This window comes from Eublepharis macularius, chromosome 8, assembly GCF_028583425.1.
Source record: "Eublepharis macularius isolate TG4126 chromosome 8, MPM_Emac_v1.0, whole genome shotgun sequence".
NCBI lineage: Eukaryota > Metazoa > Chordata > Lepidosauria > Squamata > Eublepharidae > Eublepharis > Eublepharis macularius.
The window spans coordinates 58772232-58794396 of record NC_072797.1 but is presented as its reverse complement, the minus strand read 5'-3'; positions in this window follow the sequence as shown (position 1 = coordinate 58794396).

The window sequence follows — 22165 nt, the reverse complement described above, 5'->3', positions numbered from 1 at the left end:
GAGCAAGTGCCAGGTAAAACAAAAACATTTCCGTCAGTTGCTTGAAAGGATGTATCTCTGTGTGTGGAGCTCCATACTAGGGACAGTACTACAAGGAAACTCACAGAAGAATCTTTGAGGCAGCTCTGCTCATCCCCATATTATATTGTCTCTATTCTTCCAGCAGATACGTGAGGATAGTCATAGCTTTTACCATGGTAGCCCTTGTACTATGGAACAGTCTTCTTGAGAGTGTCAGAAAGGCCCCTCCCCTCCTTACCATCAGAAAGACATGGCAACAGAATAGTTCAGGAGGGAATTTAAGGGTGGCTAATACTAATTTTGTTTTAGTGCTCCATATTTTTCTCTTTTTCGAAAAAGATAATATGCTTGTAGCTATGGTTGTTGTGGGTTTTCCGGGCTGTATTGCCATGGTCTTGGCATTGTAGTTCCTGAAGTTTCGCCAGCAGCTGTGGCTGGCATCTTCAGAGGTGTAGCACCAAAAGACAGAGATCTCTCAGTGTCACAGTGTGGAAAAGATGTTGGCAGGTCATTTATATCTACTCAGGAGGGGTGGGGTTGAGCTGAGTCATCCTGTAAGAGTTTCCCAGGGTGTGGAATGCTAATGGTGGGAGGCTTCACTGTATCCTGAGGAGGTTCTTTTGCATATGGATTGGTGCTTGATGTGCTAATCTTCTCTGCAGGGCTATTGTCGGGGATAGAATGTTTTGTTAGCCTGGTGTTTTTCAGAACTGGAAACCATGCTCTGTTCATTCTTAAGGTTTCTTCTGTCCTGTTGAAGTTTTGCTTATGCTTGTGAATTTCAATGGCTTCCCTGTGCAGTCTGACAAAGTAGCTGGAAGTGTTGTCCAGTATTTTGGTGTCCTGGAATAAGATACTGTGCCCTGTTTGAGTTAGGCTATGTTCAGCCACTGCTGATTTTTCAGGTTGTCCAAGTCTGCAGTGTCTTTCATGTTCTTTTATTCTTGTCTGGATGCTACGCTTTGTGGTCCTGATGTAAACTTGTCCACAGCTGCAGGGTATACGGTATACTCCTGCAGAGGTGAGGGGGTCTCTGCTGTCTTTTGCTGATCGTAGCATCTGTTGTATTTTTCGGGTGGGTCTGAATACTGCTTGAAGGTTATGCTTTTTCATAAGCTTTCCCATCTGATCAGTAATTCCTTTGATATATGGCAAAAACACTTTTCCTGTAGGAGACTGTTTTTCCTTGGTTGTTTGATTCATCCTGGGTTTGATTGCTCTTCTGATTTCATTTCTGGAGTAGCCATTTGCCTGAAGTGCGTGGTTTAGATGATTAATTTCCTCACTGAGAAAGAAAAACAGCTCTAGAATCAGCACCCCACAAACCTAGTGTATGGTTCCGGTTTGTGGATGATACATTTATCATTTGGAGCCATGGGGAGGAAGAATTGATGGGGTTTTTGAATCATCTCAACAACATCCACCTGAACATACAATTCACAATGGAGAAAGAAATCGAGGGAAAACTCCCATTTCTGGATACCTTGGTCATCCGCAAAGCAAACCTTCAGTTAGGTCACAAGGTCTACAGGAAACCAACTCACACTGATCGGTACTTACACAAAAACTCCAATCACCACCCCCGACAGAAAAGAGGCATAATGAAAACATTAGTGGATCGTGCAAGATGGATATGTGAGCCGCACTTTCTCAAGGAGGGGTGGGGTTGGGGTTATATCTGAGTAGATATAAATGACCTGCCAACATCTTTTCCACACTGTGACACTGAGAGATCTCTGTCTTTTGGTGCTACACCTCTGAAGATGCCAGCCACAGCTGCTGGCAAAACGTAGGAACTACAATGCCAAGACCACGGCAATACAGCCCGGAAAACCCACAACAACCATCGTTCTCCGGCCGTGAAAGCCTTTGACAATACATGCTTGTAGCTGCTTTAAATTCCTTTAGCAATCTACTTTGGACCTCATTGTAGGGGATTATAAGTATTGTATATAAATGTATAAATAAATAAAGTTCTATAGTCTGGATTCCAAATCTGCAGTAAAGCTTCATATTTTCTGTTGGAGAAGTGGAAGAAGGTTTCAATACAGGATGTTTGTTTCCACACCCTGTCTTCCTCTTTACATTATCTTTATTCAGCAAAACTATACTTCTCAGCCTCTGCTATTGTATGAGTCAGAAACTGACTAGGAGAGAGTTGTGAGTAATTACAGCATAAAGCAGAATTGCAGCACTCTCCCCTCCCCAAGCTCTCACATAAAGCCTGAAAATTAGAGTTTTACAACATGATGGGTCTCACAGTAGGCTTGAAAGATGGGGGAGGACACTATTTTTCACACGTTTTATTTATAGTGTGCCTGAATTTGTCTCTGGACATAAAGATAGCCATGTACGGCAAAAGCCCTATGCTGGGGAAGAGCTGTGGCTCAGTGAAGAGCACACATGTTTGGATGCAGAAGTCCCATGTTCAGCCTCTATCATATGGAGTTCAAGGAAGTTAGGTATTTATTGAAAGTATTTATTGATAGAAAGTAGCAAGGAAAGTCCCCTCTGCTTGAGACCTGAAGATTCGCTGTCAGACACACAACAAAGAACTAATGGTCTGACTTGACATATTCCTAAAACAATCTAGAGAGAACAGATGTATGGGAAGAGAATACAGGAAAATACACTATTGTCCCACTGCTCAGCCTCTCCATTTTCACTTGACCTTCTGAACAGAACCTTTATGTGCAAAGAATGTAGAATTTTCTAGGTGACCTGTACTTGAGGAAAGGTGGGGGAGAATGTGTGGTGCCCAGGGATAGGTCTAGTATTTAGGGTTATCGATTTCCAGATTGTGGCTGAAGATCTTCCAGAATTACAACTGATCTCCAGGCAATAGAGATCAGTTCCCTTGGAGGAAATGGTAAGTTTGGAGGAAGACTGTATGGAATCATATATTTGCTGAGCTACATCCCTCCTCAAATTCCACCTTTCCCGAGCTCCTCTTCCAAATCTCCAGGAATTTTCCAATTCAGAGCTGCCAAACTTATTCGTAAGTTTGATAGTTAGTGTGGTTATAGGCAAATGTTACTTATGTAGTTTCTTTTTAAAAAAACATTAATTTATATTGTTGTCAATGATTTTGACCTCTTTTTTTCACTGTTAGTTTGTAGATTTGCTTGTGCTGTGTATGCATGCTGTACACTTTTAATATGTAATTTATACAGTATTTATATGTACAACATATATAATTTATATGCACATTGTATGTATAATGTATAATGCTGATTTATTGATGCACAAATAACACATAAAAATGAATATGTTTTATGGGAAAAACAGAGTGAGGAAACATGGTACAAAAATAAAGAATCACAGGCTTGATTTCCACACAAAAAAGCAAAATCGAAACATGTATTTTCAAGCCAAAACAGGAGAGATGAGAAATTCAAGATCAGCTCTGTCCCTTGTTCCTCTCAATGCATTTGTGATTTCAAGATTGTCATCTGCACAGGCTGATATTGGAACGAGATAACTGTTATCTGGTAACTATGGTCATGGACTACAACCCTAAGAAAAACTTTAGACACTCCCAAAGAAAGTACATTTTGATTTTCCCCATTTGAACAGCAGATCTCCTGCCATGGTGCAAAGTGTTTTTAAAACTTTCTGAGAGCCAGTTTGGTGTAGTGGTTAAGAGTGAGGGTCTCTAATCTGGAGAGCCGGGTTTGATTCCTCACTCCTCCACTTGAAGCCAGCTGGGTGACCTTGGGCTAGTCACAGCTCTCTGGAGCTCTCTCAGCCCCACCCACTACTCTGAGTGGACATTAAATTTATATACCTGAAGGGTGGTATATAAATCAAATGTTGTTGTTGTTGTTGTTGTTATTTCTTGAGTTTTAGAATAGTCTGCTCTTCAGAGGGAAGAAGCATCACTCAAAGCTCAACTTAAAAGTTCTGCTGAATATACATAGGTAGTTGTGCAATTGTTTGGTTTCTTGTTAAGTGTAAATTATTGTTTGAATATGGTTCACTCTTTATATATAGAATTAAAGAAAAGCACTCCTGAACCACATTTCTTAATTATAAAAGACAATGAAAATCCTGCCTACCAAGCTTACATATTTTCTTGGCTTTTACAAACCAATACATGAAGACTGAATCTTTCTAAATAAAGAAATGCTTGACTGGGTTTTAACTGCTATAATATGGAAATATTTTGCTTGTGATATGATTATCAGAAATTCTGATGGAGTTAGCACATCCCCCCCCCTCAAGTCAAAATGAAAAGCAGACACAAAACTTGGGAATAAAATTGAACCACTTGTCACTACGGCAAGGGATCTAACTAACTAGCGGTACAGGTTAAGCCTTGTGGTTGCTCCAGACCTCCACCTTGACCTGTCTGGGTGAGCCCCCACTGCCCCAGGGGTGAGCCATACAAACACAAGCTTGCTGCACCTCGCCATACAACAGGAAGGCTGTACTTGTACAGGGGAGCCATGCAGCTGTCTGCCCTCGCAGCTGGCTACCGTACAGCCCGCCAGGCGCTCCTGACAGACCTCAATTCCTCACCAATGAGGATGTGCCAAGGAGATCACCGGCCTGCTCATTTTCCATCCTAACCTGTCACTGCCAGGGCCAAGTCTCTGCTTAGGCTCTCATGCCCCACAGGTGGCTTATGGCCAACCTGAGCCCTTGCCATAGATCATCTAAAAATATGTTGTTTCCAGCCACCAAAAGATGTACCCCATCACCTCGATAGAGGTCGGCACGCTCAGCCTGAATTCTGGAGTGCGGCAAGTAGATCCCCAGACCCTCACCAAGAGCTTTTTCCAGGGCTCTGTTGGCCTTGCGCCTAGCCTGCTCCATCCTCACAGGATTCGAGGCTTTTTGCCATACCAGAGCAAAATGTGGCAACTGCCCACAGAAGGAAGGGCAGAGCAGGCGTATATGCCTTAAACTCCATCCACCCCAGCAAACCCCAGATGCCCAGGAAAGGCACAGTCAGCCTTTCCTTCTAATGGGACTGAAAATATGGCTCCTGAGTCCTGACCAAGTCGCTCTGCATCCGGCCAGGAAGGGGCATCTTATATTAATGGCTAGCTTCCATAGGGGAATAGGCTGACAACCAAGCATAGGTTCATCCTGAATGGAATTCGGCTCTCCCAGCAGCGGCATAGCCGCTCAAGCTGGAAGCCGTCATTTGCTGCCCCACCCGGAGAAACCGAGACAGGCTCCCTTCCTGGCCATTCGGGGCTTAGCTGGGGGGCGGAGTCAAGAGCCTTATACAGGTGGCTCCGTGTTCCCCCAGCGTCAGTTGCTTCACTCGCTTGGGGAAGCAGGAGTGTTTTGCTTGCTCCACGCTTCCCCAAGCAGCGAAAAGCAAGGGTGAGCCGCACCTTCTGGCCTCCGCAGCAACAGCTGATCGTTGGGAGGCCCTTTGACAGTGGCAGCAGCACTCTGTTGGTGGTGACAGCGGGCCTTTCTGCAGGAGCATCCCCGCTGCTTCGCCACAGCAGATCGGTTTTCCAGCTGTGGGTGCTTCCGCAGTTCAAAGTGGGGGGTGCGAGGTTTTTGGCTTTCGGCCACTACATTGTCGCCTGCATTGTGCCCCCCCGGGCAGACAGGGGCAGTGTGGCTGGGGATTTGATGTTGTGGCCGGGAGCGGCCTGGCGGCTGTGGGGGGTGGAATTCCCCCCCTCTGGTTCATTACAATACCTCTCAGGCCCTGGTAGCCCATAAATAAAAGGTTTGGTGGGGGTTAGTTGGGCTGGCATCCCTCATCGAGGTGTGGGGTGGGGCGGCTGCCTGGCTTCTGTGGGCTCAGGGGCCATTTTGTGTTGCTTGGGGCATCAGCCATTTTGTGTAGTGCAGAGCCTTTGGGTCTGCTCTGAGGTGCTTATCTGTGCCACCTAGTGGTGGAGTATCAGTATTGCCCCCCCTTTTGCATTTCTCAATCTCACTGGGAGCTGTGCTACATAGCAGGGTTGGCGTTATAGTTGGTTAAGTGGTTGGGTTGCAAACCAGTTACATATATTACTTGACATTGACAACCATTGTGCCATACTTGGTAGGGGTCATGCTGTCCAAAAAAGGGGGTGGCCCATCTAAGGGGAAGTAGCCTGTGAAAAGGTCAGCGTCGAGGAACCCTGCTCCGTCTCTGTCTTCCTCAGATGAGGACAATGGCTTGAGCAGGCGGGAACCTATGGAACATCTTGTTGCTCTTAAGGCTGCTAGGGGTGGCACAGCATGAGCTGTGCCACCTGTTAAGCCATGCAGGGGTGCTAAGAAAATCTCGAGGGCTGAATTTAACAAGGATTTTCTCTCTCGTCTTTCTGCCCTTGAGGGATTATCTGGAGTGGTGGCAGGTGATGGAGGCGGCGTACAGGAACATCCAACTTCAGCTGAGGATGTTGCTGACCTGGAACAGGAGTGGCAAGCTGACGGCAGGCAAGTCGCCATAGCGGTGGAACCGCCCGTATCTGACAGTAAGGATCCTCTGCCTCAGCAGGGTGCCGCTTGGCCCTGGGGCTCTTGGGGGCAGGAAACAGCCACCAGAGGGCTAGAATCTTCTGTTTCGGGTTCATATCCCACGCATGGTTGGCCTTCTGCGGGCCCGCCAATGTGGCCTACTTATGCCAGTGGCTCCTTGCACCAGCAGCAGGCACACGTTTTGCCAGCTGCGGGCAATGCTGCCAGTTGGAACGGACAGTCCATCCCTCCTCCTATGGTTGGTTGGCCTTCTGGTTATGGCAATCAGATGGGCCTGGCCCCTTATGGATCCCAGGGATATGGCATGGCTCCTTATAGGGCGCTGTCCCCACGTGATACAGGCTCCCCCCCTTTTCCAATACATCAATATTATTTACAGGGGATTCACGGACTTTGAGGGGGTGGCATGGCTTGGGTACAATGAGGAGTTCCGCATGCGGGCTGCCTTGAATCCCAGCCTCCCCTGGGATCAAATTCTAATACAGTTGTGGGTGCAGGTCATGGCCCCTGCCAAATCCAACCTTGGGGATAGGACGGACAGTGGTCATATGATAATTCAGCCCTCGCTGGGTTTAGGTTCCCGCACCTCTGCGGGGCAGCAGGTTCAATGACAGTGGCTCTGTTGGGACTTCACGTACAAGGGGGTTTGCAACAGGAAAGCGAGCAAGTATAGGCACGAGTGTCCAGCATGCGCTGGATCCCACCCATATTCAGCCTGCCCCCAAAAAAGACAGAGTGGAAAGCGCTTTGGGGGCGGTAGCGTCCAACAAGGGCCTGGGAAAGGGGCCCAGCCCGGTAAAGCTGAGGGTACTTGAACAGTTGCTTCAGGTTTACCCAAGGCACAGGGACACTGACTATTTACTTTCAGGTTTTAAGTTTGGGTTTAGGATCCCTTTTCAGGGCCCCCGGACGCCTTTCATGGCAGCCAACCTTAGATTGGTGGCTGGCATGGAAGAGGTGGTCTGGCAAAAAGTTTTAAAGGAATGTACCGAGGGCAGGGTTTTAGGGCCATTTGATGCACCTCCTGTCCCTTCACTGAGAGTTTCCCTTTGGGGGGTGGTGCCAAAAAAGGCACCTGGAGAGTTTCGCCTCATTCACCACTTGTCCTTCCCCAAAGGGGGATCGGTGAATTATGGCATTCCTGATGAACTCTGCATGGTGCACTACGCTTCCTTTGACCAGGCGGTCAAGGTTGTGCGCCAGTGTGGGGTGGGAGCCAAGATGGGACAGTGCAATATTAAGTCTGCCTTTTGCCTGATCCCGGTTCACCCAGAAGACTTTGAGGTCCTGGGGTTTTCATTTGAGGGCAAGTTTTATATGAACAGGGCCCTTCCAATGGGGTGTTCCATATCTTGCTCGGCTTTTGAGCACTTCAGTTCCTTTTTAGAATGGGAGTTGCATCGCTGCTGGGCTTGCCCGGACACCGTTCATTATTTTGATGACTTTATGATGTCTGGGCCAGCTGGCATGGGGCAGTGTGCCAGGCTATTGGCAGGGTTCATGGAGCTTTCTGAGGAACTAGGGGTTCCTTTAGCTCATGAGAAAATGGAGGGGCCATCTGTTGTTCTAACGTTTTTAGGAATTGAACTTGACACGGTACAATAGATCTTAAGGTTGCCATTAGAGAAGGTGGTAGACCTTGGGGCCCGATTAGAGGACTGCTTGAGTAGAGACAAGGTATCTCTCCTTGAGTTGCAGCAATTAGTTGGCCATTTAAACTTTGCCTGTAAGGCAGTTGCACCTGGGACGGCTTTCCTCAGGACGCTGTGTGATGCTATGGGGAACTTGTGGTTGCCCTATCATCAATTACGAATTAATAAAGGCATGTGGGATGACTTAATGGTGTGGAAGGAATTCCTGGACACCTTTAACGGGGTGACTTTTTGGAGGGAGGATCTTTTGTTAGAAGCTGAACTCCAGGTCACCTTGGATGCCTCCAGGTCTACAGGCTTTGGAGTCTTTTTTAGGGGGCATTGGTGTGTCGACCAATGGCCCACAGATTGGGTAGCCCAGAGATTGTCCAAAGACCTTACGTTTTTGGGAGTTCTTTCCCTTGCTAGTGGCTGTGTGGCTTTGGGGACTGCTACTGGCTAACCGGGCTGTCCACTTTTGGTGTGACAACATGGCGGTGGAACATGTGGTCAACACTCTGTCCTCGAGATCCCCAAGGGTGATGAGGCTAGTGAATTTACTTTGAAATGTTTACAATTAAACATTTTATTTAGGGCCAGACACGTTCCAGGTATTAATAATGGTGTGGCAGACGCTTTGTCTCGCCAACAGATGGAACGATTCTGGCAGCTTGCCCCTTGGGCCGACAGGCAACCAGCAAGGATGCCCCAGGAGCTTTGGCAGCTTGGACGGCAGAAGCAAATAGAGCGATCCAACTGTCCATTGCCCCCAGCACACGCAGGGCCTACGGCCATGCGGTAGGGCAGCTCTATGAGTTTAGAGCATCGGCAGGGCTCCAGCAGTTGTGGCCCATCCTGCCTGAACACCTGATGCACTTTTGTGTGGTGTAGTGTGGGAGGGGTCTTTCTGTGAAGTCCATTAGGGGGCAGCTGGCCGCTTTAGCCTTTGCAAGCAAAGCACGCAGCTTACCTGAATTCACAGGCGTTTTCAGGATTAGAAAAATGCTAGAGGGCTGGGCCAGGAAAAATAGGATGCCAAGTGACCCCAGGCAGCCCATCTCCCCATCTGTATTGAGGGGGTTGGGGGCCGCTTGGGGGGAGGTGTGCTCCTCGGAGTTTGAAAGAAAGCTGTTTCATGCTGCTTCCTTGACAGCATTCTTTGGAGCCTTGCGGGTCAGTGAACTGGTGTCCTCGTCTCGTAAGGACGCTTCTGGCCGGGCTTTGTCAGCCCAAGATATTAAATTTGTTGGGGATAAAGTCTCCCTTTGTATTTGATGGTCCAAGATGGATCAGTGGCAGCGTGGGAGTACTTTTCTTTTGGGCTCCTGTGTGAAGCAGGAGTTGTGCCTTGTTAAGGCCCTTAGGGAGTATGTCACTCTTCAGGGGGAAGACCAGGGTGTCTTATTCCACCACGAAGATCAGATCCCATTAACTAGGTATCAGTTTGGGGCTGTGACAGAGAGGGTGCTTAAGAAAAGTGGTTTGTTGGGGGTCAAATTCGGCACCCATTCCTTTAGGATTGGGGCTGCCTCTATGGCAGTAGCTATGGGGTACCCTCACTGGGCGATACAGCAAATGGGCAGGTGGTGGTCGGGGGCTTTTCAGACCTATATCCGCCCCCTGCCTCAGTTTTAAATGGCCATACTAATTGCTCTTTCCTCAGGTGCCATGTCGGGCCAAGGGAGGAAGAGGATCCTGATATGTGGCCACAGCATGGTGTTCTGGGTGGCCTACCAAGCCAGGAGATCGCCGATTGGATCCCAACTGGGTTTGAGTGCTGTGGCCACTGTCGAGTGGCAGGGCCAGCACGACCTCAGATGGCCGGGTCTGCTGCCTCTCTTGTTTCGGGGAAGGAAGGGTCCTCCCCCACATATTGTTGTCAATGCAAGTATCTGAAGACCTACCGTGTATAAGCAGCCAATGGCCGGGCGTGCTTATATTTTGGTCAGAGATGCTACAAAGACAGGTTTGGTGGGAAGCCTTAGATCCTAGGGCAATTGAGAGGGCCCGGCATAAGGCTAACCATGCTATTAAGAAGTCCTGGGGGGATGGCTTGGGCATTTATTTGCCACACCCTAGAATTAGGGCCAAATTTGCCCACCTCTACAGAGGCAACGGTGTACACCTGTCGACTGAGGGCAATGACATATTTCTGGATGACCTGCGTCACCTGTGGGGCGTGAGGGTCTAAGCAGAGGCTTGACCCTTGCGGTGGCAGGAGATTTTTGGGAATAGGTTGTGGGCCGGTGAGCCCCAGTGGTGCTTCCCCATGGGGGGGGCAGGGTCTGCCATCAGTGCATTATGCTTTTGGCAGCTACCATAACATGGGCAGATGCCTGCTGGGATCTCCAGGCACAAGGCCTTCCCTCATGCTAGATGGCTGGGGCGTTAGGACTTGATGGCCTGGCTGGCCAGGTTGCAGCCATTCATGAGATGGCCTACACCTGGGGCTTTGGGGCTCACCCAGGCAGGTCAAGGTGGAGGTCCGGAGTTGATCCTGTGGCTTGACCTGTACCGCTTAGTTAGCCCTTGCCGTGCTTTATGTTTAATGATCATTTTAATAAACGGCCCTTTAATACCAAGCCTGTGTCTGTCTCTTCATTCCGGCTGGGGTTGCAAATGTATGCACAAAGACAGGAACCCTCCAAGTTACTGCATGGTCCATAAGGATCAGATGGTTTATTGCAGAAGTTCTCAAACTTCAGAAAACTTGAGACCTTCATTTTGATCTTTTTTTTTTTTTGCACATCCTCAAATCTCTCACTGGTACCTGCCATGCCAGATAGCCCCTTTTCAAAGCATGCACAACAAGCCACACTTGCCTCATGGAAGCCTTATCTTTCTTGTGTCCTCCAAAGAACTGTTTATAGAAAAATATACCCAAACTGAACTTTTGGTATTTACTTGTAAATCACCATTGTCTATTATTGTTTATGAATACAGAATAGCATCTTTCTATGTGTTTATGCTGCATTGGAAAACAGGGTGAAAATTAGTTCAATTTTATACTGGAAGTAATTTTGACAACTACATTAACGCTCTTTTCTTGGTGTTGCTTGATCAACTAGCATTCCAAGGGCTGAACTATTGGTTGCTACTGAGAAATTCATGTATTTTCTAGCTAGTGATCTGAGGTAATAGCTAAGTGAGAAGGTGAGGGCTCCATTATGAGCTCCCACCCTTCAAGAGAAGGGTAAGCTGATTTTCTCTCTCCCTGCTTCCATTCCTACATTTTAGCCAGATGGGTATGAGAAGGATATGTCCCCTGTCCTTACAAAGGACCCCTAGACATATTGGAGCGTCATCACAGATTCCCCGCCCCCCCCCCCAGGAGTCTTTGGATCCCAGTCTGAGAAATGTTCTGGATAGTTAACAGACACAGAAGGATGAATGGACGGGTGCAAATTATAGTTTCAAAACTCAGTTATTATTCTTTAATAGCACAGTTTGGCCTTAAGCAGTATGTGTGTTAACATTAACACATCATCAACACTTCACATTGAGGTCACCATTTTATAGTGATAAGGGGAGAAGACAGCATTATCCACAGGTTCACAGTGAATGATCTCCCAACATAAAAAGAAGCCAATACAGCCTTAATTCATTTCAAGACCATGATGTGTTTGGAAGGAAAGGCATATCACCCTCTCTTTGTACCATTTTCCAATAGAAATCCCTCGTGCTACTATGGGGGGAAAGCAGACACTGTTATTTTACCTGTTTCCTTCATCAACACCTGGTTGTGTGTATAAGAGAAAGAGGGAAGAGGAGAAATTCCTTTTCGGAAAATGGCACAGGAAGAGGGTTAAATCCACTTTCCTGCACACTATGGATTCAGGCTAACCACTTTGATTCTGAGTCATCAGAAGAGCAATCTAATACTGTATTGAACTCGTTGAGGCTTTCTGCTCCCAAAAGTTTCCAGAATAATATTCTAGAATGTTATATCTCTATTCTAACAATTAAAATTTTGGGTTCATACTTAAATTCATTGAGCCCCAGTTCTGATAACTATTGGTTCCTGTACCCAAACCTTTCTTTAATCTAAACTATCCTTATAATGTGAAGGTCCTCCCCAGGAGTTCAGGACAAAGTGCATGCTCTCATCCTATCTTGCTTCTCTATCGTATATGGTTGGAAATTGATCTTGAACATTGCTACCTACGTCAGTGTCATTCTTTTCTAGTCTCCATTTTTAGTTTGACAAACATCAGTCTTTGTTTTGCTTATTCATATTTTTATTGGAAAATACAGTTTTTATTAGGCTAGAAAATCCACTTTAAAAAATGACAAGTTCATTTTTCACAATAATCTTGCTTTCAGTTCCAAAGTTTCACACCATCAGATCTGTAATTCGTTGGCTGGATTGTTCATATGACTTAGCTTTACCATGTCTGTCACAGATCATAGTATTTTCAAAATTCAGAGTGCTTGATCCATTTATAATGGATCATTCACACTGTCAAATTAATACATTATATATCTCTAGAATCTCTGGTCCTTGTACACATAATACTGCAAAAATGTACCCTTCAAATGTCTTTTCAGTGTCACTTAAAGAAAAATTAGACATTTTCCAAACATTTCTGGCCGTTTTTTAAAATGATATTCAAGAATGGTTTCTTCCAGGCTGAAGTACCTAGATGTTTGAAAATGGCTCAAAAAAACTCTCTAAATATGCATTCTCATATTGCTTCACCAATCAGCTATCCATCACTGTGTTTAAAAAACTAAGTAAAACCAAATTAAAAGGAGATATGTAAATCATGCTATCCAGCTCGCTTCTCTGTTCTAGTCTTGGCTGTTTTACCTGACAACATCAATAGTCATTGGGTCTGGATTACAAATACATGGCTGTTCTCCTGTGTTCTATTTGTTGAACATGGCTGTTTTACAAAACAGGTGATTCCTTGGTTGTCTGGATCCTACCAGGCTAGAAAACAGGCAAAACTACATGGCTTGTCTCTCAGCGTACTGAGCATCTCCCATAGCTGGTTGTATTCATTTGTGCTAACTGGATTTACTTGTTCTCTCACTGCCACAGCTCAGTCTTATCAGTTCTGCTCATACACCAGTATGATAAATTCCTCTGACTGATGCCATCAACTGCACAGGTACAAAAGCAGCATATACATCCTAATACTGATTTACAATGGTGCATAATCCAAGCAAACTAGTAATTGTGACTGTGTGTTGACAGTAGCTTCTTGGCCAAAAACTATGGTGAATGACACCATTGTACAGATGCACAGCCATAAAACTATTAGAAAAGCTGTTTATTTTATGACCAAATAATTGAATCGTCTCAGGTATCAAACTTAGGTAAAAATTCTGTCTCAGATCTATAGAAGTACTGCTAGCCAGAGTAGAGCCAATAGTCTGTCTCAGTATAGGGAGGTTCATAAACTCAGTAGTGAGATGTGACAGTTATAAGCACACTCAGGTACTTGTAAATTCCATGGTGTTGGTATGACTATATAAGCAACGGAACAAACTTGTCCACGAGATGTATTTTAATCTAAAAGGAACTTTTTCTATAGCCAAACTCATACTGTTATATTTAGGCAGCTTTGAATCATGCCACACAGGGCTCAGTGGCCAGGGATAGGTTGGTACCTGTCAGGCTGGAGCAGAGCCTGAAAGCACCTGGTAGATTGCCTAGTCAGTACCAGAACACTTAACGCAACTAAGACACCAACCCAGAAGATATTCTATAATAAAGGAACTGTCTATACTTGAGAGTAGGGGATGGGTTCCTGGAAACATGCCAGTGAATCAATTTTGGCCCCCACAGATCTACCTCTGCCCCCTGGAAACCAGTAGAAGGATAAGACCCTGAAACTTTAGCTCAAACCCTGACACTTGGTAATCTCATATGCCCCTGAGGGCATGCCATAGCACCATTTCCCCAGATATGAAACTCTCTTTTCTTTGGTTGAAATGATAAAACAAAAGCACAGCATCTGATCATGAAAATTACATGCAGTGGAATATTTCTAAATTCTAGTCTAAGGAAATTCTCTTATAGAAACATAGAATCAGATTCTGGACTTTTTATCAAGACATTAAAAGTTCTAATTTTTCAATTTGTATCCCAATGTTAATCCAAAATGAACCACTGAGTTGTTGAATAAATGGCAGCAGTCTCAACCCTCTTCAATGGTGGATTCACCTAACAACTAACTGTAAAGCTAGCGGCTTATAAAGTAGGCCATCTGTTTTCTGTTGCTAGCCAGAAGAATGGCTCATGTTATTGGTCATAATGAAAATGATAATTTCTCCTAAATATTATTTCTGATCATTTTTTCCCTTTTAGTTTATATCCAAGAAGACAGATGTAAGTATTGGTAATGATTCATCAGGAAGCAATAGCTGAATAACACAGTTCTGTATTTCTACAATCCTGATGGACTTTTGTCTAGCATGATGAGAAGCTCAGTTCTCCATTCGCATCTTGCTAACCATCATTAGCTTTGCTCAATACTTAACAAAGATCTCCTGGGGGCCCCATATGTTTAATAAGCAATGACATATATCAGCTCATGAAAAGTTAGGTAGGAAATAAGAGTGGGAAGTGTATATGCTCAGTGCTTGAGCATTTAGAGTAGACATGGACATGAATCAAAATACGAATCAAATTTCGTGACGAATCGGGCCATTTCATGTTTTGCTAAATGCCTTTCGTGAGGCCACGGTTTTCATGAAATTCATGACTTTTGGGGCCAATTCATTCAATTCGTGAATGATTCGTGATGCCAGACAGGCTGGCGCTGATCCATTGATTCCCTAGGCAACATAGGCCTGGAATGCCTGCAGACCTTTTGTTGCCATTGAAAACCCCTGTCTTAGCCCACATAACCTTGATAGACAGCTCTTCCTGCCAACTGGAGAGCTTCCACTTTGCCCTATACAGCAAGGAGCAGGGGGTTAATCCTCTAAGAAACTGAGGAGATAGGCCTTCTGTAGCCATGGGAACACCAATCTCATCCCTCCAAACCCTGTTAGGCAGGTCTGTCTGCCATCCAGAGACCTCCGGTTCTGCTCTATGTGAGCATTTCTTATATAAGGCACAACTCTCTGTCTTGTGCTTTTCAGTTCCAGTAGACAGAGGGAGAGGGAGGACCTGTTGCTGGGATTTGGAGTGAGAGAGTGGAATTGGGAGCTTTTGGCTGAATTTGCTGCTGCTTTAAAAGAGACTGAAAGGCCTCTTTCTTATTTTCAGCTCTTGGCCTTGCTGGGGTCATTGGGTGAGGATGCCTTCTTTCCTCCACCCCACCCAACTCCAGTCTCAGGGCATTGACTAAGGCCTATTTTTTTCTTTAATTTTCTCTGCTTATATTCTTATTTAGAGCATTGCTGGCTTGTTGGGTGAGGGTGGGTGGAGGAGAGCCTGCTGAAGTCTCCCTGCAAGTTTGGCATCTCTGGGTATGAAGGGGGCCATTGAAGTGCCCTGGGTTCTGATGAATCACAAAACTAACGAATCGTTTTGTGAAATGGGACAATTCCATGAAAGTTCGTGATTCATGATTTGTGGAATGTGACAAAACACGAAACGCTCGTTTTGTTTTCCCCCCCATTTCATGCCCATCTCTAATTTAGAGTGGATATTGTTAGTACCTTGCAAGTAACACCCAGCTGGTAGAGGCTTGACGATAGCCAGGAATAGTTGTTACTTTCACAGTTATATTGTATAAGAGGTAACCCTCTAATTCACTTTCCCTTTTTAGGTAAGTCATGTATAGACCAAATATTAGGTTGAAAGAGGCACAAATCTTACTTGTAATAAAAAGTATGACATTCACTGCAATAATATATCATAAATGGGGAAGTGACAATTATGTGAAACAATCTTAGGGCCAGTTTAAATCCATTAAATTCAATCTAATGCAAGAATATGAAAATGTATTAGTATACAATTTATCTTTCTTTTAAGTAACACCATTTCGAAAAGGAAAGGGTCAAACACTGATTTTGAGGATTATGATCCTTAATATTTAATGTCAAAGTTCACAATATATGCCTGTTTATTTCCTTTACAAAGGATTCCTCATTCAGCCATAACTTTAATATTTTCTTGCTTCAAAGAATTTATGTGACAGATATAATTACGCCTGAAGACATTTTTTTTTATAAAAGAAAGAAAGATCTTCTTTGGTTTTATTTAGTGAAAGACCTACTTGAAAAGTTGAAAAGAAAGTACTCTGGAGATGATACAGTCCTTTTTTTTCTTCCTTCATGGAAAATGTTTTACCATTGAATAGCTTCTAAAAAATTTTTTTAAAAAGAAATAACTCTTTTATAACTGTAGCAGTTTAAAATTTTCTAGCTTTAAGTTAACAGGATATTTGAAACTATAGTTTCTGTTTCATTGTGGGAGACTGAAAGTAATAGGATTAAGATTTTGATTGAAACTTTTTCCATTTGTGGGAAACATTTGCATTTTAGTCACTTTTGTTGGAGACTTCTTGCAACCAAAAGATAATATTCACTACAACTTACTCTAGTTGTATATGACAGAACTTTGAATTCAGTCCTACAGGCTTAAGATCTAGAACAGGGATTTTCAGTCTTTCAGGACCCAGTTCATTAATTGTACAACTTCAAGGCTCAGCGATAATGCAAAGAAGAGAAAGCCACAGCTTCTTTAGTGATATTTTTACTAAACCTGACTTTGCTCCCACAGTTTTTTAATTCATTTTCATGTTTTCAAAAGGGACATCATTTCTTCTTCTTTTTGCTGCTGGACACAAGGCTGTGTGTTTTAACCGTTCCAGAAACAAAAAGTGAACTTTAATAATCCAGTGTGGGGTTGAAGAGTACCCAAAGTAAGTCACAGAATTTTTTTAAATCATTGGGATTACATTAAGCATGTCACCAGCTGCCAAAGAAAAAACCCATCCCTTTATTATATCCTCTTTGCAGTAAGATAATATAACAGCAGCAAAAACAACAGAGAGAAATTAACATTTTGTTGCTTTCACTTCATATGCTTATACCAATTTCAATGCATTTGAGGTAAAGATGACCTAAAGTGATCTGTGTATATACTGTAATTAAAACAAATTACAAGGTGGGACATGGAATACTACAGGACAATTAAAAAGAATCAATATGCACAGTATGGGATTATAGAAGATTGAAAACAAAATTTTATTTTTTTCTAGTTTGCCTCTTTTATTGGTTAATGTGGTTAATGTGTCCTGTTCAACATCTCTTCTGTTTCTTCTTCCTCTTGGCCCCTTTATTGCAAACCATAAAAACCTTGCATTGCCATAGCTGCTAATTCGAGTAGTTAGATATTATTATTATTATTATTATGATGATGATGAATAATTCATACTAGAATTATTCATGAGCAAATAAGATGCTGATTGTCGTGGGCTCTGATTCCTCAGAGGATGAAGACCTCATGGAGGATGACGGAGGAGAGAGTGTTCCCAGCTCCTCCAGAGTCAGCCACATGGAGGATCAGCAGGAACCCTTGCCAGAGCAGGCTGAGGAATCCAGGGCAGAGTCAGAGACAGAAGCTGTTCCCTTACCTGCACCAGCAGCTGAAAACAGGGCAACATCCCCACCAAGCTCCCCTGAACCTGAGAGGCAGCGTAGGCTGCGGCAGCGTCTTGTGGTTCAGGGAAGGAGATGGAATGCGAGACTTCAGGCACTCAAACAGCGGTGTGGTGACCTTGAGTCCTAGCAGGATGCAGCACTGACTTGGAGGTGATTGCTCTTAAGCCAGGATGCTCTTTCCCTCATTGCAGAAGCACCTGTGCAAAGACTTGCTCGGTTCTACTGCGACCCAGTTCTGTTCTTTTGGCTCCGACCTTTTGGATTTGGCTCCCTGCTTGTTCCCTGCTCGGCTTAGTTGAACTCTGGACTTCAGTGAAGCTTGTGTTGGATTCCCCGCCTGCATTCCAGCACACTGATATGAAGGTGTGGGTTATTAATCTAGGGTAACACATGTAAATAACAGGCCACTGAGATTTCACTCTAAGCATGGTGGTGGTGGGAAGTGTCATCAGGCCACAGCTGACTTATGGTTACTCATCATGGGGTTTTCAGAGCAAGAGATTTTCAGAGGTGGTTTGCCATTGCCTATCACTGTGTAGCAATCCTAGACTTCCTTGGTGGCCTTCTGTCCAAGCATTAACAGGGCTGACCTGCTTAGCTTCTTTCTGATGAGATCCAGCTAGCATAGGCCATCCAGGTCAAGCATACATGTTTGAATTCAATCCACTGAAATAATTTATTTTATTCATTATTTATTAATTTCATTTATACCCCACCTTTATCCCCAGTGCTAACTCAAAGTGCCTTACAAAGTTCTCCTCTCCTTCATTTTATACTTCATTTATCAATTGACATACATGATGCTTTGAGTGCCACATACTTACTCATTATAATGTTTCTTTTAAAAAGAACTACTATTAGATTAACACAAACTAAAAGAAAGAAGCAGGGAGAAAGTACTTTATCTTGAGAGCCAGTTTGGTGTAGTGGTTAAGAGTAGGGGACTCTAATCTGGAGAATTGGGTTTGATTCCTTACTCCTCCACTTGAAGCCAGCTGGGTGACCTTGGGTCAGTCACAGCTTCTAGCTCTCTCTGCCCCACCCACCTCACAGGGTGTTTTGTTGTGGGGATAATAATGACATACTTTGTAAATATAATGACATACTTTGTAAACCGCTCTGAGTGGGTGTTAAGTCATCCTGAAGGGTGATATATAAATTGAATGTTATAATAATAATAATATTGCATTTGTTGCAAAATTCCTGCAGTTGTGACAAATTCAAATGCAAAGCTTCCTTCTCCTAATTCACAGAATCAACTTAGGTTTGCCACCAGGAACTGTTAGCCAAATGACAAGAGAGAATTCATGGTTATTAAAATACTGTAGAAAAACCTTGCTAATCCATACACCTTATGATTCAGCAGACAAAAGCTCCCTCTAAATCTTATCAAACACTGAATACAGCTACAAATCCATTAGAGTATTCTGGTGTACCATCTACATTGTGGTATTATTTAAAAACATAAAAAAGTTCCAGCACTCTTAGAGAGTGTATGTGTGTCCTTCCATATGTAAATAAGACAGGAGGCTGAAAGAAGTATGGGAAGGAGGGACTAGTGATGATCCAAGAAGGAATTACAATAGGGCCCAGAGATTCTGCTGAGATTCTACTCGCACTGCCACATGACATAGGGGCAGCCATGGTTTTAATGATTCTAGACTGGGGTCCTGGTCAAAAGTCCAGTATGGTGTTACTGGAATTGGTCTCCTTGTGAGTAGAGGAATTAGCAGCAAGGAGAAGGTTATGTGAGAGGGATAACAAGCGAGAGCTCCACCAATTTTTAGGGGCCCCCTTCCCAAGGAAACTGATGATATGGGTGTTCTTTACAAACAAAGAGTAGTTTTTATTTAAAGGGGAAAACTCACACATACAAGAAGCAAATCACAGGCACACAAGATCCTAGGAAAGCAGTGGTGAAAATTGGAATAGATTTCAGAGTTTTTTAGGTGATAATTACGTATCAGATGAACAGAGTAGTCCACAGAGGAAGAGGGCTTCAAACAGCAAGTGTTCTTGACCAGAAGAGGCTCAGAGAGGGAAACTCTGAGGGTACAGTGCTTGGATCTGAATAAGCATGCACAATTTGAGTGGGGCAGAGCCCACATTCTTATAGGGCAAATCAGGCCCTGGGGATTCAGCCTGATTAAGACTTCAGCCATTAAGACAAAGACCTTAATGGCTGCCTCCTGGGACAGACAAAAGGCTTAAGTACCTTGATTGGTGCTGCTGGAGTGTGGCAAAGGAATTAGATTGGTTGCTCTTGGTGCCTTACAAAGAAACACTAATTGTGTAGGGTTTTTTTTCACTTCCACACTAGAAACACGCCAAAACAAAAAAAGAAGTGAACCAAGGCACAACCAAAAATCTAAGTTTAAATTATAATTGTGTATATCTACTACAACTTAATCAAAATGAAATAAACAACAATTCATAAACAGTGTAAGAACAGCTTTCAAGGTCCAGCTGGGCCGTAATAATTCTTTAGCGTTCTTAGATAATGGCAAGTGTTGCAGCTGTTAGTAATTAAGCCGTAGAATCATCAACAGCGTTGTCGGAGGGAAGACAGTGCAGGAGGAAGGTAAGTGGCTACGAGCACGAGCTGGCAAGTTTCCTCTTTGCTCGTTTCAGATCGAAATGTCTTTCCTCAGGCCACAATATATCCAAAGTCAAACAATTCAATTCCTATCATGTACCCAAGGATCCATCAGTATGCAGGTGATGGTTCACTTCTTTTGTTTTGGCGTGTGCCTTACAAAGAAACGGCAGTTAATTAAATGTTCCTAGAGCTGGCTGATAAATTTAGACTTTGGATTAAATTTTCCCAGGAAGAGTTTTAAACTTATCAGAGCTGATTGATGTCCCTTGATTGCAGGACAGGATTTAATCAATGGGAAGAGGAGAAATTGGAATGTTCAGGGTGGTGACTCACAAGGGCCTCTATTGTCAAAGATAGCACGTCTGCAATGTGGGGAGGCAGGAGCCAATCACGCTCAGTCGCTTGGCATGTACTTGCATTCCATTCACATTTCATTCTCCCAGGCAGGATCCGGCACTGCTTTGCTCAGCCAGAAGGCTTGCTAATGCAATTTGAAATGCATTAAATTCAGTTGCTTATGGTTTTATATCATAAGCAGCTATTAAAATGGTGGATGCCGGGCTGACTGCTCACAATGGGGCTCCAGAGTCACTGCCCCTGCTGACCCCTCCTGCCAGAGTCAAGCAAGGGGTGGCCCCCACTGCTACTATCATAAGCTAGCTGCCTGAGGCTACGCTCCACAGAGGACCAATTTGGGCTAAATCGGCCCTGATTTGGCCTGAATCTGGCCCAATTCGGGGTCCCCTCCCCGCTGACCAGGTAGCAGGGGTAGGAGGTGGGAGCAGAGGACCCCCCTCGCCCCCAGCAGGGGAATGGCAACGCTAGCATGCACACACATGCATCGCAACTTCTTCCTTTGTCCCAATGGAAAATGATCATGATGGAGGAGGGAGAGCAACTCTTCCCCCCTCTGCAGTATTCGTTTTCCAACATGAGGAAGGAGTTGCAGTGTGTGCATGCAACATGAGCTGAAGACAAGCTGGGTGAAAACTGCCTCCAAAGGGGCAGTTTTCACAAACCTCCATTTCAATGCACACCGGGATTCCTCTGCTAAGGGGGAGCATGGAAGCACACGCACTTTTCTCCCCATTTCCATGTCTCCCCACTCCTGGTCAGCCAGGTGAGCAAGGCTAGAGGGGCAAGAAGTGGGGGTGTGGATTCTCCTAACCCTGGTGGGGGAATGGCAAGTCCAGTGACTGATCATTTGGAACACAGCTGCCTTGAATTTGACATGGCACACTTTGCATGTGTGGATATGAAGTGTATTGGTAAATGTGAATGGGGAGCTAATTGACACTGCTACAAGCAGCAGCCTCTATATGGCAACGTTTCAAGCATCCAGCTAGGAAACATGTTTTATGTATGAATCAGACCAGAGCTATTTTTAAAATAAATTAATAATTACTTTATGTTCCAAATGTTTAGATCCAAGTAGTATGATCATTTCAGCATAGTGAGATTCTATCAAATACCAAAGTGTGTCGGCAATGCCTCCTGTGCTAAAATAGTTGAGGCTATGATACATGAAGTGTCTTGACCCCAATCTCTATCTGTTGCAGAAAGTAGCAATTTCATGGGACCAGTGATAAGGATTTTCCAGAAATATTTAAATAAATAATTTAAATATTTAAATACTGTTAACAAAAGAAGGCAGATACACTATGTACAAGCACTCTTTCCTTGAAAACCCTACAGGGTCAACATAAGTCAGCTGCAACTTGATGGCACTTTCCACCATCACCATAAGCCTGGGTCATGAACAAGCAATAGGATCCATGCTTTATATCCCGCACTTAACCCATCTAACAGGATTGAGTTGCAACACAGCAGCCCTGAAAACTATTGATAAACAGACTATATTCACATATGTAGGGTGGAAAATATTGCACAGAAAAACATAGTTTCT